The sequence below is a fragment of the Balaenoptera acutorostrata genome, chromosome 18 (genome assembly GCF_949987535.1).
Source record: "Balaenoptera acutorostrata chromosome 18, mBalAcu1.1, whole genome shotgun sequence".
Classification (NCBI taxonomy): domain Eukaryota; kingdom Metazoa; phylum Chordata; class Mammalia; order Artiodactyla; family Balaenopteridae; genus Balaenoptera; species Balaenoptera acutorostrata.
In genome coordinates, this window is record NC_080081.1 from 62,650,058 (window position 1) to 62,666,336 (window position 16,279).

The window sequence follows — 16,279 nt, forward strand, 5'->3', positions numbered from 1 at the left end:
TGCTGGAAATTTAAGACATATAAGTCATAAAATTAAAATATTTATTATTTCATTTAGAAGCAGTAAAGATTTCATCTTAAACCAACTATTTTAATTACCAGTGGAACACTAAGTATGTCCATAATTAAAAAGCATGCTAATACAGATTTTTTCCTTGTTAAGGGAATCTCAGCTAAATATTACCTTTAAGCTGCATTATAAATCTATACATGCATGTACACAGACATCCATACCTCAGAAATGGAAAACTGTCCAAACTATTCCACGTTATTTCATTCAGTCATTCAACAAATATTTATTAAGCACCTATTATATGCCACTTGGGACTACTCAAAATCATTACTTTTAAAATATGATTTGAAATAGAACATAGAAAGTATTTTTTGATCAAATAGAAATGTTTTTCTGCCACTAAAAATTATCTAAGTATAATCTGCATTCATTGTATTGTTTATTTCATTACATTATGTTTACTGCAGTACTAACTTTAACATTTTATATCTTGGTCTTTTAGAGAGACTTTTTAAAAAAAATTGAATTATAGCTGATTTACAATATTGTGTTGGTTTCAGGTATACAGCAAAGTGATTCAGTTATATCTATATATATATTTTTTCCAGATTATTATCCATTATTGTAGAGAAACTTTTAGGGCCAGTGTAACTAAACTTAATTTGGATAGACCTAATTTGAGTTTTCCGAATAGGCCACACTTCTTCATATGGGTCCTAGTACACATATGCAAATACATAATTCTTCTGAGTTAAAGTTGACACCTTACTTCAGAATGTCCCATGTACTCAAGATACCAAGCTTGTAAATTGCCTCCCCTCATCACCATCCCTACTCATTCAGGATTACCCCCAAGTTACACCACAGTCTTCTCTTTTTCTCTTAACAGTTAGGCCTATTCTGTACTACTATTGCTTTGTTTGCTTCTTAAAATTCAATTCTTCACAGGCCCTCTCTTTCTCGTAATGAAAACTGTGTGCCCCTAAACCCCTTTCCTTTTTGGGGTACCTTGGAAAAACTACTCAGTTCCATTTTTGTAAACCAAAGAAAGAGTTCAGTCCCTATCTGGTAACTATTTATTAGGTACCTACTTATATGCCAGACACTGGGCTAGATCTCAGAAATGGCTGATAAGCATAAAAGCAATGGCTAGAAATATTTCTGTAGCAAGGAAAAGAAAAATCACTGATTTTAATATCAGATTAGATCTCATAAACAGTGCAATTAATCTTGGAAGCTCATAAAAGTACCTAGAAATGCTGTTTATAAACATACTGCTTTTCTTCAAGTATTAATATTTAGGAAAAATAATGTCTTATTCAACCTGTAATTGTTTTTATATTTAGTTTCATCACTGTAATTGATTTTCTAATATTTTTCAGGGTGGCGATGGTTTTTCTATTGTGTAAGTGAAATATAAACTTAGGCTATAATAAACACCAAGCAATCATTATTTGTTAAATTGTTTCCCAGAGAAGATGGTTCCCAAATTCCCAACAACCCACTCACAAATAAACTTCTAAGGTACAAAACACTTGGAAATTGGGGATGGCTTATTTTTTATTTCTATATTTACAATCCTATAGGCTTAAGAAATGGTGCCACTACTAAGATAATATCAATGAATTACTAGTTTAAAATAAAAAATTATTCGGAAGATTGTGAAGCTATGTGCAAATCTTCCATCAGTCTAAGGACTGAGTGTGGGAAATTCTGTAAAGAAGTAAAATTTGGTTTGTGATATAATCTCTATTGTATTTACTTTTGACTTCAAGTATAAGATACTAGTCCTGAAAAGGTTTTCACAGACAAGCTGAGTTTCTTTTTATACACTGGTCAATAAGTTAAAAAAACTCCACAAAACAAAACCTGTTCTACAGGCTTCTGCACACATACAGGAAATATTAGAGAAAGTACAGTCATTTTACATTATATCTAGAGTACAAACCCTTTTAATAGGTTCATTGACACCCTGCTTAAGTTTTCATTTCTGCTAAGTTGTTCTGCCTTAAAGGACTCACTTGAATCAATAACTAAGGACATCTTTTTTGAGGCTGGCAAACTAGAAACATTGCTTAGAATGATGCATCTTTAAGCAATGACTCACTTTTGCAGCTAACAATATCTACTTCCTTCTTACACAGAAGAATGATTACATGCCTTCCATCGATGCCTTTAAAAAAACATATAAAATTAGCATACAATCTCCCATATTAAGATTGTACAAATGAAGTTTTTATTGGAATGTGACTATATATTTTAAGAGTTTTTTCTTTTTTCTCTTCTCTATTGCTTACATACATATATGCATCTGGTTAAAATAGTTCTTCAGCAGAACAACAATATTATATAAGAGTTTGGTGCCAGCTATAAGAACAAAATAACTGCCTTATTCCTTAATTTGAAATGTGCATTCATTTTGTATCAAATGGTAAATTTTATATGTAAATTGTATAATTTTTATTTTCACTCCAGAACTTTGAAAAAAATCATGTGTCACTTATTGGATCTAACAGAAGCATTCAACATTCAAATTACATATCCCTTTATTTAATGGCATCATTAACATTTCTAATTGAATTATGAGGGAATGCTGTAATTTATAATATTGATAATATCAAACATCACAATGATTATTTTAAATTTACTGAAAATAGACGGAACGAGGTAACTTTTGAATTTTTATTCAGTTGAAAGAGAAACATGAAAAATGGTATCCTGCCACTATTTTATTTTTGGAAACTCTTTGTAAATAAAAACCCATTTCCAAAATAAGATATTCCATGGACACGGAATAGTTGGTAACGATTCAAGTGCCTCAGGCAACAGAGAAGTATTGTTTTGTAGTTGTTTTTTAAAACCTCTCCTAGTAACAGCAGTTTATCATGCACAAAGAAACAAGGTAACAGCACAGTTTAAAATGAAAATATAAGCAATAACTGTAAAACCTCAACTAAACTAAAGGTTATCATCTTAACTCCATCTCTGTGAACCGTTATAGGTAACCTGGTTGATACTCACCAAATGTTACAGAAAAGCCCAGGCTCGCCTAAGCAACGAAAAGTAGACACGTGGTGAGGTGCTGAAGACAGCTCTCTCTGGGGCTCAAAGCACTTTAGATGAAGTAGCCTTTATCTTCCATTTAATAGAGGGTGCCTTCTATTACCAAAGTGTGGCAGAGAAGAGTTTCCACAACACTGTCTTGACTTTCTGTCTGCCTCTTTGAAGAGTAAGTTACCACCGGAAAAAGTTAGCAGAAAATGATCACTGAACACTCACACAGGGCAGCTGTAAATTTCCACTCTCCTTGCTTGCTCTCAGATTCCAAGCCTTGCTTGTCTCTTAATCTGTCACAGGCAGTTCTGTTTCTGGTCAAACCAGCTTGCTTATGCGTTCTCCTCTCCTCCTCTAATGCACTCTTTTAGATACATACCACACAGTCACAGCTCCCTCTTTTTCTTCCTCCTTCCCAATCATGCAATGTCACAAGAATGTGTGTAAAGCAATTAAGTTGAGGCAAATTTAATTCTTGGCCAAAGGAAAAAAAAAAAGAGTCTAGGGATAAACAAAAATTTTTTTCTCATCACATTTTTTCCTTTTAAGTCCTATACTTGTTCATGCATGGTTTTGTCAACAAATTAAACTGGCCTGACCATCTTGTTTAAAAATTTAAATAACAAAGGCATGTTGATAGTGATAATAACAGATTCATTTGCTAATATGTTAGTTCCCCAGGGAAGATGCTATTCCCAATCATAATAAGAAAGTGTAGCAAGTAAATACACAAGTATTATTAATTTAATCTTGAGATTTTAAAAAGCAAGGGAGGCGGGGGCGGTGGGGGGGGGGGTGGTTGGCATTGGCACAATGGATAATGCCTCTGACTATGGATCAGAAGATTATTCTAAAAAGCAAGGGAGATGTTAGAATGAGTATTCATAATTTAATTTCAGTGTAATTTTGTGAAAACTTAAGTTTTTAAAAAATACGGTATATTTTGAAACTTAGAATCAATTTAGTTATAAAAAGGAAATTATAAAGAACATAGAGAAATATTAATACCAAAACTATTAAATGGAGCAGCTTACACCATTTATGTGCAAACCAAATGTAACTATTTGGTGTAGAATGTCTCCCCCTCCCTCCCCACCCCATCACACACAAACACTATTTGTCAGGATATGTAATACCTCTTCAATGAGAATTTTAAAAGCTAAAGTTTTCAAAAAACATTTTTTCATTAATATACATGTATAATTATAGAGTAAAATTTCTTAAAATTATGGATCTTTCTGCAAGGTTTGAGGATGAGGAATTAGGTAGAAGGCTGAGTGGGATGGCTAGTGACAGGCTTAGATGGCCTTTATTAGATTCTTCGGAGTTAAAAGGTAAGCTTGGAATACATGCTAGCTCTGTGAGGATGCTAGTCAGAGCCTGCTTTGGGGTTTTCTTTTTTTAACTAATTAATTAATTAATTAACTTATTTTTGGTGTTGGGTCTTTGTTGCTGTGCGTGGGCTTTCTCTAGTTGCGGCGAGCGGGGGCTACTCTTCGCTGTGGTGCGCGGGCTTCTCATTGCCGTAGCTTCTCCTGCTGCGGAGCACCGGCTCTAGGCGCGCGGCTTCAGTAGTTGTGGCACGCGGGCTCAGCAGTTGTGGCTCAGTGGGCTCTAGAGCGCAGGCTCAGTAGTTGTGGTGCACGGGCTTAGTTGCTCCGCGGCACGTGGGATCTTCCCGGACCAAAGATTGAACCCGTGTCCCCTGCATCAGCAGGTGGATTCTTAACCACTGAGCCACCAGGGAAATCCTCTGTTCCAGTTCTTTAGCGCCAAAGACTTTTAGGTTCTCTGTCTCCCACTATGTTTCCAATCAAAAGTCTTGTGCTCTTCTAACAGATCTCCCAATTACAGAGCTGACAGAAATAGTTGTTAGACCTATTATTACTTTAATCTTACTCTCTGCAGAACTAAAATATCTCTAAGAATATGAGCTTAAATAAATTGAAAGGTAATTATTTGTACTTGGTTGTTTATCCTTACGAAAAATAAGCGAATAAATCTTGGCTTTATTTCTTAATCTATATATCATATATATTAAATATATATTTCTTAACTTATATATACTTATTTTAAAATATATATTTCTTTATCTGGCTCATTTAAAGTACAGTTTAAAAATTTATATATGTTACAAGGAAATTTTAACACCTAAAAATTAGGCATCAAGAAGACTAGGGCTTCCCTGGTGGTGCAGTGGTTGAGAATCCGCCTGCCAATGCAGGGGACACGGGTTCAATCCTTGATCCGGGAAGATCCCACATGCCGCGGAGCAACTAAGCCCGTGTGCCACAACTACTGAGCCTGTGCTCTAGAGTCCGTGAGTCACAACTACTGAGCCTGCGTGCTGCAGCTACTGAAGCCCATGCACCTAGAGCCCATGCTCCGCAACAAGAGAAGCCACCACAGTAAGAAGCCTGCGTACCACAACAAAGAGCAGCCCCTGCTCACCGCAAGTAGAGAAAGCCCGTGTGCAGCAACGAAGACCCAACACAGCCATAAATAAATAAATAAATAAATAAATAAATAAATAAATAAAAGAAGACTAGAGATTAGTCTGCTGTTTGTTACTTCAAATTAGTAGTTCTGTAAATCTGGAATCTTATTTCCTATTTTTAAAGAAACAATAAATGGAAATTATCCCCAAACCCTAAAGGGTATTAAGAGCCTACTATCTTTTTAAGATTATACTCAAAGAGTTGTGGTATAACTGAAGAAGTTCAGAATTTGTAAGGGTAGCACTTAGAATAACTATAAGGCTGATTTTTTAAAAGTCACTTTAAAGTTAGACTTTATATCAATCTGTGATGGAGTCTAAGGCACAAAATAAAGACAAGGCATTTAATACATAATTAAGCAGACTGTCTGCATATGAATGTATGTTTATATTTGATTCCTACTAAATACCATTTTTTAAGATGCATACAAAGAAATCACAAAAAGTGACCTTATATTAGGCCACAAAGACATCAGTAAATTTTCAAAGGAGAAATAGTGCAAACTTCATTCTGTGAATACAACACAATAAAACTAGAAGTTATTTTTAAATTTTTCAGAAGATAAACAAACTGTTCTTTAAAAATACCCTATTAATACCTGAAAATTTAAAAAGAACATTCTTTCAAAAATTATTTGGACAGAGAATTAAAAGTACAATTATAGGGACTTCTGTTTCAGACTATGATGGAGTAACAGGGACTAGATTTACTCTTCTATCTTACATAATTAAAAAACTGGACAGAATTAATAAAACAATGGTTTTCAGACACTGGACACCAGGCAGCTCAGCCCAGTAATCCCTAAGAGAAAGGAAACAAACAAAGGTAAGCTTCACAATTGCCCCAGTCTGCAGAGCAGGAAGGGGAACCCAAACAGAGCATGGCAGTCTCCCTGAGTTCAAAAGACAGAGTTGATAATTCAAGAAGGCCAATGTGGCTAAAATTCACAGGGCAAAATACCAGAGAGGGAGAGCTGCAAAGAGAGCCCCAGAGATCTGCAAAAAGTTCCCCTCAAATCTTCACTGAGAACTGATCAGTGCACGTCCATGAGAAAACTCTCCAAGGCCAAGGAAAGAACCACTGGAAAGAAGCAGGCTGAAGAATTCCCACTACACACACAGGCTGAGAATAAATAGGTCATGTTCCCAACAGTCAGAGTAAAGAAATCTCATAATAAATGGGAGATTGGGTTGAGTACTCAGAAAAATATTGCCTCAGTAGCAGGACCAAATTAGTCTTAAAGGTTGTTCTGGTCCCCCCCTAACAGAGCTTACAAGTGAGCTTGAAAGGATCAAATTGTTTCCAAATAACTTAAGTGTATCCTAGAGTAGAATTAAAAATTTTTAGAAATCCAGCACACAACAACATAGAATCCACATGTTTACCATCCAGTCAAAAATGACCAGGTATGCAAAAAGCAGGAAAACACATGCATAATAAGGAGAAAAACTTGATCAATAGAAAATAACTCAGAAATGACACAAGTAACAGCATTAGTACAAAAAGACATTAAAACAGCTATTACAAATATACTCCATATGTTTAAGAAAGTATAAAAAAGCATAAGTATGTTAAGGAGAGCCCTGGAATATATTAAAAAGACCCAAATCAAATTTCTAAATATTAAAATATTAATATTAATAGGGGAATAAAGCAAAGAAGGAATATGTCAGCCAATATGACAATGCATCATCAAACTGGCCACCTGTTAAATCTATCAGACTGAACCTCTTAGAAGCTATATGAACTGCATTTCAGGATCACCCCTAGGGTTCAGGGGTGGGAAGGTGGGAAAGGAAGAGGAAGAATTTATCTACTGGTTCTCATCTTGGATTGATCAAAGTCTTTCCCCAAAGGGCACTAACTCCCCTACACTTGAGTTTAACTACTCTATTCTTCCCGGTTGCACATGTGTGGGTCTGGGCACTGAGTGGACCCCAGAGCAGTGGCCACATGGAAGCCTGCGGCAGGTAACAAAGGGCTTGCAGAATGACAGGAGATGAAGCTATTAGGTTATGCCTGCATGAGGGTTTGCATAGAGGTGAAATGAGACAACTGAGTCCTAGAGGATCTGCAATGGTATATAAGAGGTATCTAAAACAATTGCTCAAACTTCCACAAATTAGGCCAGTGGGAGTCTTTTCAAGATAGCTCCTACATCCTTCTGATACAATTTCAATAATCTTTGAAATTTCATTGCTTTCTTGTTCAACACAATGGTGCAGGCTCACCTAGTATTTACTTTCTCCCAGATCTGGGCCATTTCTCCAGGGAGAAGTTTTCCAAATGTGAGGAACAGTGCACTTACCCTTGCTCAAAAGTGTTTACTTACTGCATCCAGCTCCAAGATCTCTGTTGGTTTTATGCTTTTTAATCAAATTTGAAGTAGCTCCTTATGGTCTAGCATTCTATGGCTCAATTATAAATTTACTTCCCCACCCACCTAGGACATCTAACAAACAAGGCAAAAGGAACACAGGGTACCAGGAATAAATACTTCCACATGAAAAAGGGTAAGTGAAGAAACATTCACCTATAATATGTATGATACTTTGCTGGACAGGAAGAGCAAGGTTCCCTGCCTGGGAATGAGCTCCTTAGCTACCAAACTGGTTGCCCCCGGTTCTAATCTCTCTAACCCCTGGGAGAATCCTCCCTATCAATTGTCCTCCAATGTCACATTTGAGAGGGTCATTGTGGATGGTTCATGACTGACAGCTCTCCTGCTGAAGCCAGTCTACCTGTTTGGGGGCCAGATTTAGGGGTCTGGGAGTTGCCAAGGGATGAAAGAACTTTATCTCTCAGGCTTGAATTTCTTTGACAATACAACTGTCTTGGATTATCATTTGGCTTTTAATCACTTTGCCTTTTGTCTTCTACTCATCAAAGCCAGAAACTGTTGAATCTGTTGTGATTTTTGTCTCTAACCAGCTTCCTTGGTCTGCCCATTACTCAAGTCCCCAGGTTAAAATGCTTCCTTCTTGGTCTCTTCTTCCAAAAAAATGGGGGAACCTCCCCTTACACCCAGGCCGCATCCCATTAGATTGCTCTGTATTCCGGGGTTGACTGCCCCACAAGGTAGAAGTAGAAAAAGATGCTTGGGTTTTCGGGCTTCTCCTAGATTCTGATCATATCTTTCTCACACTTTGTGCCTCCCTACTTTTGCTCAAACTAATTTAGCTCATGGCTGTGATCACACTGGAGAGACAAATACGCAGGCATAATGCTTAGGAAGTTCTTAAGCTCTCAGGTTCTGTATATGCCTTTTTAGTTATCCTTTTCCATATGAGCTCATTATCTCTTACTCAAATTCCTTTGACTCAAATTCTACCCAGGTGGAGCTCTGCGAAATCACATATTGCTCCACTTGAATGATTATGATTCATTTCATTAACCTGTGACTTTGCTTATTTACAATATCATTATCATGAGGAGGGTGGCTTAAAATCTGGCAATTGGAAGTGATGTCTGGAAGGTCTTAAATAAGGCATTCTCCCCCTGTCCCCTGCCTTTTTTTTCTACTTTACTCATATCATTGGGTCATTCAGCATTTTTTATTGCAAGAAGGCAGAAATTTTATAGCCTCCTTTCACCCTTACCTTGCGTGCATTTTCTTAAAGACCTCTTAGCCTAGTACACTCATTTATTACTTAAATAAATTCCTATTTATCAGTTCTATCCATCACTCCACTTCCCATGGTCCACTTCGATATTTAACTCCCTATAGAAAGGGGTCAGCCTCTATTTCCCCCACATTCTTCTCTCCTGATCAATAACACTGTAGTTACCTACATAGATAATAAAGTTTGTTTTTGTGTTTGCTTTAATTATACTTCTAAGGTTGGTGAGGGTAAAATAAAACAAGAACTCTAGTACTTTAACACAGAGTGTAAATTAACATAACTTTTTCCTGTAGGGATATTAACAATAAGTTGCAAAAGGCTTAAAATATTCATATTCCTTTTTATTTAGTAATTCAATGTCTACAAATTTATTCTAAGAATAATAAGTATGCAAGCAAGAATATACAGGGATATTTATTATACTACTTATAGCAAAAACCCCCAAAACTAAAGTCCAAAGTATGTGATTGATTATAATCATTGGGTTCCATGTGGCATGGGTATTGGCCAACCAAAGCAGATGTCCAAACAACCAGCATAGTTGCAGGCCATTCAGCATGCCTACTGAATATTGAGCAGGGTTCATTCATTAATACAGAATATCATGGTCAAGTTGTTTAAGAACATTTAAAGAAATGGGGATATATTTATTGCATAATATCAAGTTTTAAAAATCCAAGATGCTTAACTTAGTAAAGAATACGAGCCCCCAATTTTTGTTCTATTTTTTACATAAATATTTCCTTCTATTTGGACATGGAAACAATACCAAATGTTAACATTAGTTGGAACACCAGTGATTACATTCATATATTCTTGTTTTCCAAATGTTCTAAAATGAACATATACAGTCAGTTTTGCTACAAAATGAGGTAAGTGTTCCTAAAAATCTCCATGCTATGCAATATCATGCAATAAGAACCACAGGAATTGTGGGGAAAACAGGGTTGGAGCTCAATACTCAAAAATTTCATCAGAGACATATTTTTTCTCTTAAAGTAGGAACCTAATAAAAATAGTAGCACACTTTTACACATGTTAAGTGGTTTAAAAAAATACATAAATACCACAATAAATATGGTACTTTTCCTTGAAAAAGACCTGACATTTTGCTTGTGGCGGTGGATGTTAGGAGACTTATAGCTTGTGAATTATTTCAAAATAGTGGAAATAGGATTATCTGAAATCAGCTGGAGAGTTGTAACACCAAACGTGGATGAATGTGACTCATATAACATGTGGTACACAGAGATAGCTGGTACATGCTTGAGGTGTGTGCATGTCTATGTTTTGTGCATTTCTCCATGGCTTATGTTTTGTGCACTTCTCCATGGCTTGGTTCAGCTGGGTGTTCTTCTGCATTCGTAAAACTGTACAAAAGCAAATGAGAAATCTGCATTATGCTCAAATGTTTCCTAATATATCAATCATATTGGAACAAATTTGTGTTTTCAAAACAAGTGTTAAAGCAGAAATGACTATTACTTTCACCACTGTAAAATATATGTATATGTATATGTTGAATATGCTAACAAGTACTGTGAACCTATTGTTATAATTTTGCTAATTTGGGTAACTACAGATTTTTTTTTTAAGTGGTATTCACCTCTTACTCTCGCTGTTTTGTTTTTTTCTTAAACATCTTTATTGGAGTATAATTGCTTTACAGTGTTGTGTTAGTTTCTGCTGTATAACAAAGTGAATCAGCTATATGCATACGTATATCCCCATATCCTCTCCCTCTTGGGTCTCCCTCCCACCCTCCCTATTCCACCCATCTAGGTGGTCACAAAGCACCAAGCTGATCTCCCTGTGCCATGCAGCTGCTTTCCACTAGCTAGCTATTTTACATCTGGTAGTGTATATATGTCAATGTTACACTCTTACTTCATCCCAGCTTACCCTTCCCCTCCCCATGTCCTCAAGTCTATTCTCTGTCTGGTCTTTATTCCTGTCCTGCACCTAGGTTCATGAGAACCTTTTTTCTTTTTTTAGATTCCATATATATGTGTTAGCATACTGTATTTGTTTTTCTCTTTCTGACTTACTTCACTCTGTATGACAGACTCTAGGTCTATCCACCTCACTACAAATAACTCAATTTTGTTTCTTTTTATGGCTGAGTGATATTCCATTGTATATATGTGCCACATCTTCTTTAGCCATTCATCTGTCGATGGACACTTAAGTTGCTTCCATTCACTGTTTTTTTTCTCCTCACTTCTCATCTATGCTTTTTTTCTCTATTTTTCTCTTTTCCTAAAGATTACAGTATAGGTACAAAATACCACAGCTACAACTTCAGGTAGCCCAGGAATAACATTTGACTTTTCTTCAATAGTCTTATGCCAAAAAGGGAGCCCCAAAGGCAAGAATTTATTTACTATCTTAGGAGTTTGTCATGCTATCCATGTACCATAGACATCTCTAGTTCTTCTCGTAACTCCCATTTCAGACAGAATTAACATCATGGCCCTGGAACTTGCTTAAAGATATTCAACTTGCTTTCATAAAAGCAGAATATAGAAGAAATGCCAGAGGACAAATGTTTTAGAGGTGTCCAAGTTGCACTGAAATAGGGGTTAATTGATAGAATGAAAACACATTTCCAATTGTCCATTAATGGCTAATCCTTGGCCAAATTTGGAAATCTTTAAAAGTTGTTAACTTCAGCAAGATAACAAAGCTTCTTCATTAGTCTGTTTTCTCTCTTATACTAACTCTGCTTCCATCTCCTCCTTCTGCTTTTTTTAGGAAGGAGGAAGCTTGAATTACAAAATTTAGGTGACATCTCTGCCCATTGGCTGTATTTCCAAAATGTCAGAGCAATCTCTCAAAGCTGAGACCATCAATCTTTTTTTCACTTTCTAGCACTACTGTGGCCCCCTACTGGTACTGCACTGCAATGGCAGCTGCAATATTTGGCCCTCAGCAGTAACATCTACTATGCCAGTGCAAGGAATGACTGCCTTGTTTCCCTAATGCCAAGATAAAATATATCTCTACGTATAACTATTTAGTAATAAATAAATATAGATATATAGTCTCTGAAGGCCTTTATGTGATAAACTATTCTGAACACTCTTCTCATATCAAGTGCCTAGTTTCACAGTCCATAGCATCTTTGAAATTAGGCAGACCCAGATTTGAATGAAAACAGATTGTACGTAAGTAACATATCTTTAAATTGGAGATAACAGTATACACTCCAGGACTAGTTGTGAGCATCAAGTGAAATAATATACATACATGCCTGACTTAGTTAACTGTTAAATGTTAGACACTGCTCCACTCATAAAAAACAAACAAACAAACAAACAAACAAAACTCTAGCATATATTAAAAGTACATCATCCAACTTGCAGTTGCTCTGTCACTACTCCTGAATGGGGCAGATCCACTGGAGGAGTCACAAGCAGTTTGTAGTCAACCTCATTTACGAAACACTTAGTAGATGCAAAGTGCTATAGTAGGTGCTCCAGAGATACTCATAACCCACACACCAACAAGTCATTAACTATGTATTTAAGGACTTTTAAATTTGTCTTATATACCAGCTAGACCAAAAGAATTCTGTTAAAAGAATTTTGGGTGCAGCTTTTTTTTTTTTTGGCCACACCACGAGGCCTGCGGGATCTTAGTTCCCCAAGCTGGGACTGAAACCGGGCGCTCGGCAGTGAAATCACAGAGTCCTGACCACTGGACCACCAGGGAATTCCCTGAATGCAGCATTTTTAAAAAGCATAGGATAGGAGTACAGAAACCCTGGAGTTTAGTCTAATTTACTCTAAGCAAAAGACAGAGTTGGGGTGGGGGCAAGGGAAACAGGACCCTTAACCATTTGATCTAAGTAAGAAAATTACAAGAAGTCTCAAAGGTTCCATAAGCGGTGCAGGGATTCCAGAATATTTGTGAATTTGAGATTAATAGCAAACTATCAAGGAGATGCTCTGTAACAATGCTTTATTTTATACTCGATTAATCCACATCTTTCATTCTAACAAACAATTTGGGGGTATTTTCTATATGACACAAAGTAGTTTTCATAATGAACTTCAATTAATACCATCCATACTTTCAGGGTTGCTACTAGCTTATATGGTACTTTGGTAAAAGTCAGAAAAAGGGACAGGTGCAGTTCAGCAGACGCATAGATTAACCAGCAGATAGCACCTTCATACAAAGAACAAGTACCCTTTTCACGGGCAGATGCAGCCCTGCACCAGCCTGGTACATAGTTTGATGTGACAGAAGTGGGGATGTGAGATGGATTTCAGGCCCCACTCACTTCCCTGGCCAGGAGCCTTTGGGCAGTGGACAAGCCATATAACTAAATGCAATGGCCCTGAACATTTGACAATGGCAAGACTCTGTTACAACTTTCTTATCACTTCAGTGTATAGGATTCATTCATCCAACCATCTGAGGGAAATCTGCTCTTTGGGGGTACAGAGTAAAATAAGAAATTCATATTTTATTAGGGGATATAAGACATGTACCAAAAATAACTATAGTGTAAGGCAAAAAGTTATGAATTACAAATGAAAAGACTAATGAAATACCAAAAAATTCAGAGGAGCCAAAAAAAACATACCTTGAGGAATCACAGAAGGTTTCATAGAAAAGGCGCACTGAACTCAGTTTTGAATGATGGGTATGATTTGGTTACATGGAGATAGGAACAGAGCATTAGGAAGTATAAAATATAAATAACAAACAATAATTTAGCTTATCAGAAGCAAATGCTATGTGAATGACACTAAAAAAATTGAAAAACACAGGTTGGGATCAGATTGTGAAGAGCTTTAATACTAGGTTAATGAGTTTAACTGTTAATTTGTGGGCAAAAGGGAGCCATGATGTAATCAAACTCTTTTTCATGGATATGAATGTGGCAGTGTATAAGAAGAATCGAGAAGGCAGAGAAACAGGAGGAGATGAAATTAAAGGCAGTTGCACTAGTCTAGGATGGCAATGAAAGTAACTAGGCAGTGGGAATGAAAGGACTACATGAGTATCAGAGACAATAGGTTTGGCAACTGAATAAATGTAGATGGTAATTGAGAGAAGAGACAATATGATGAGTTTCCATGCCTGTGTGAAAGAGTAGATGGGTAATACCTTCAAAATAAATAAGGACCAACGAAGGAAAAACAAATTTTTGCAAAATAACCAGTTGCTTGATATGTAACAAGTTTGAGGTGCCAGCAAGACTTCTGGATATAGATGCCTACAAAGGCAGTTGAACACACAGAATAGAACTTGGAGAGAAAACAGAGCCAGAGATATATTGGGGGTCACTCATTCTGCCAGTGCAATATGAGAGACCAAAAAGAAAGCCAAGGACAAACCTTTAAGGAACGTCTATAAATTGTGATAGAAAAAACTGACTAAAGAAACAGTAGTTAGAGAAGGACAGGAGAACCAGAAAAGTATACTATCACTATGAACAAAAGAGAGAGCATCAAGAATATGAAGTGTGCAACAATACGGAATACTGCAGAGCAGTGATGAGCATCCTGCCTAAACCTGTAATCTAATTTCTAAGGCCCTCTTTCAATTCTTACAAACCAAAGGGATCAGGGGAAATAGGGATATTCAGAGAACCACTTAGGACAAGGAAAGGGACCTTTAAGAATTCATATTCCCCTAAAATCCTAAAGACATAGGCTGATAGAGAGGCCAAAGCCAGGCTGGGATCACGAGAGCATACCGTACTACAGCAAAGCATAAAGCAGGCAGAGGACTCCAAGCCAGTCCTTCTGGGAAATTGGTAATATTCGTTCTGATCCAGGTAGCATGGCTCAACTGACTTGCCTTGAACACTGGATGAGAGGTTGGAGTCTTAGTAGTACCTGACACACAACAAATAGTCCGGGGCAAAATTAGGATTGTAAGAGGTTAGGGGGGGCTTCCCTGGTGGCGCAGTGGTTGAGAATCTGCCTGCTAATGCAGGGGACACGGGTTCGAGCCCTGGTCTGGGAAGATCCCACATGCCACGGAGCAGCTGGGCCCGTAAGCCACAATTGCTGAGCCTGCGCGTCTGGAGCCTGTGCCCCGCGACGGGAGGGGCCGCGATAGAGAAAGGCCCGCGCACCGCGATGAAGAGCGGTCCCCGCACCGCGATGAAGAGTGGCCCCCGCTTGCCGCAACTGGAGAAAGCCCTCGCACGAACCGAAGACCCAACACAGCCAAAAATAAATAAATAAATAAATAAAATCAAGTAAAAAAACTTTAAAAAAAAAGAGGTTAGGGATGAGGTAATGGAGGCATGAGCATATATTACTGTTTCCAAGTGTTTGATAAGGAACAGAAGGAGAGCTTGAAGGACTAATGAAAGGGATTTTTGTTGCTTGCTTGCTTTTTTTATTTAACTTTGAACTCTCAGTAGATTGGGTGGAACAGATATCAGAAAGATGCAATATAAGAGGATAATTAGTGAGGCAAGAGTCTTAAGCCCACGATGGAAGATGGCATCAAGAACATAAGTGGAAAGTTTAACCCCCAAGAAGAATGATATATATCTTTCTAAAATGAAAAAGGAAGAGAAAGTGTGGGTAAAAAAAACTGTCCAGGTAAAGAGAAATGAAGTTAGAAAGCACATGACTGCTTCCATTTTCTCAGAAAAGAAGGACTCAAGATCATCTGAAGAGAATGAGAGTGGAGTAATAGAATGTGCATTTGAGCAGAGTGAAAATTGATGTTATCAAAAATCATATAGGGACTTCCCTGGTGGCACAGCGGTTAAGAATCTGCCTGTCGGGACTTCCCTAGTGGCACAGTGGTTAAGAATCCACCTGCCAATGCAGGGGACACGGGTTCAATCCCTGGTTGGGAAGATCCCACATGTCGTGGAACAACTAAGCTCGTGTGCCACAGCTACTGAGCCTGCACTCTAGAGCCCAAGAGCCACAATTACTGAAGCCCACGCACCTAGAGCCCATGTTCTGCAACAAGAGAAGCCACAGCTCCTGAAGCCTGTGCACCTAGAGCCCGTGTTCTGCAACAAGAGAAGCCACTGCAGTGAGAAGCCTGCACACCACAATGAAGAGTAGCCCCCACTCGCCGCAACTAGAGAAAGCCTGAGCACAG

At 37.5% G+C, this 16,279-nt stretch overlaps 1 protein-coding gene across 6 annotated transcripts in view; it reads right to left on the reverse strand.

The window, feature by feature from the left end:
• The window catches only part of CAB39L (calcium binding protein 39 like), a 98,993-nt gene that overhangs the window by 59,771 nt on the left and 22,943 nt on the right, over positions 1-16,279 (reverse strand). Inside the window, exon 1 of one of the 6 annotated variants that reach the window (XM_007186858.3) lies at positions 3,034-3,387. The exons of the other annotated variants lie outside the window; for them this stretch is intronic. The gene's annotated coding sequence lies outside the window, so the exon portion shown is untranslated. Of the gene's footprint in view, positions 1-3,033; positions 3,388-16,279 lie in introns of those variants that run through there. 6 annotated transcript variants of the gene reach the window in all.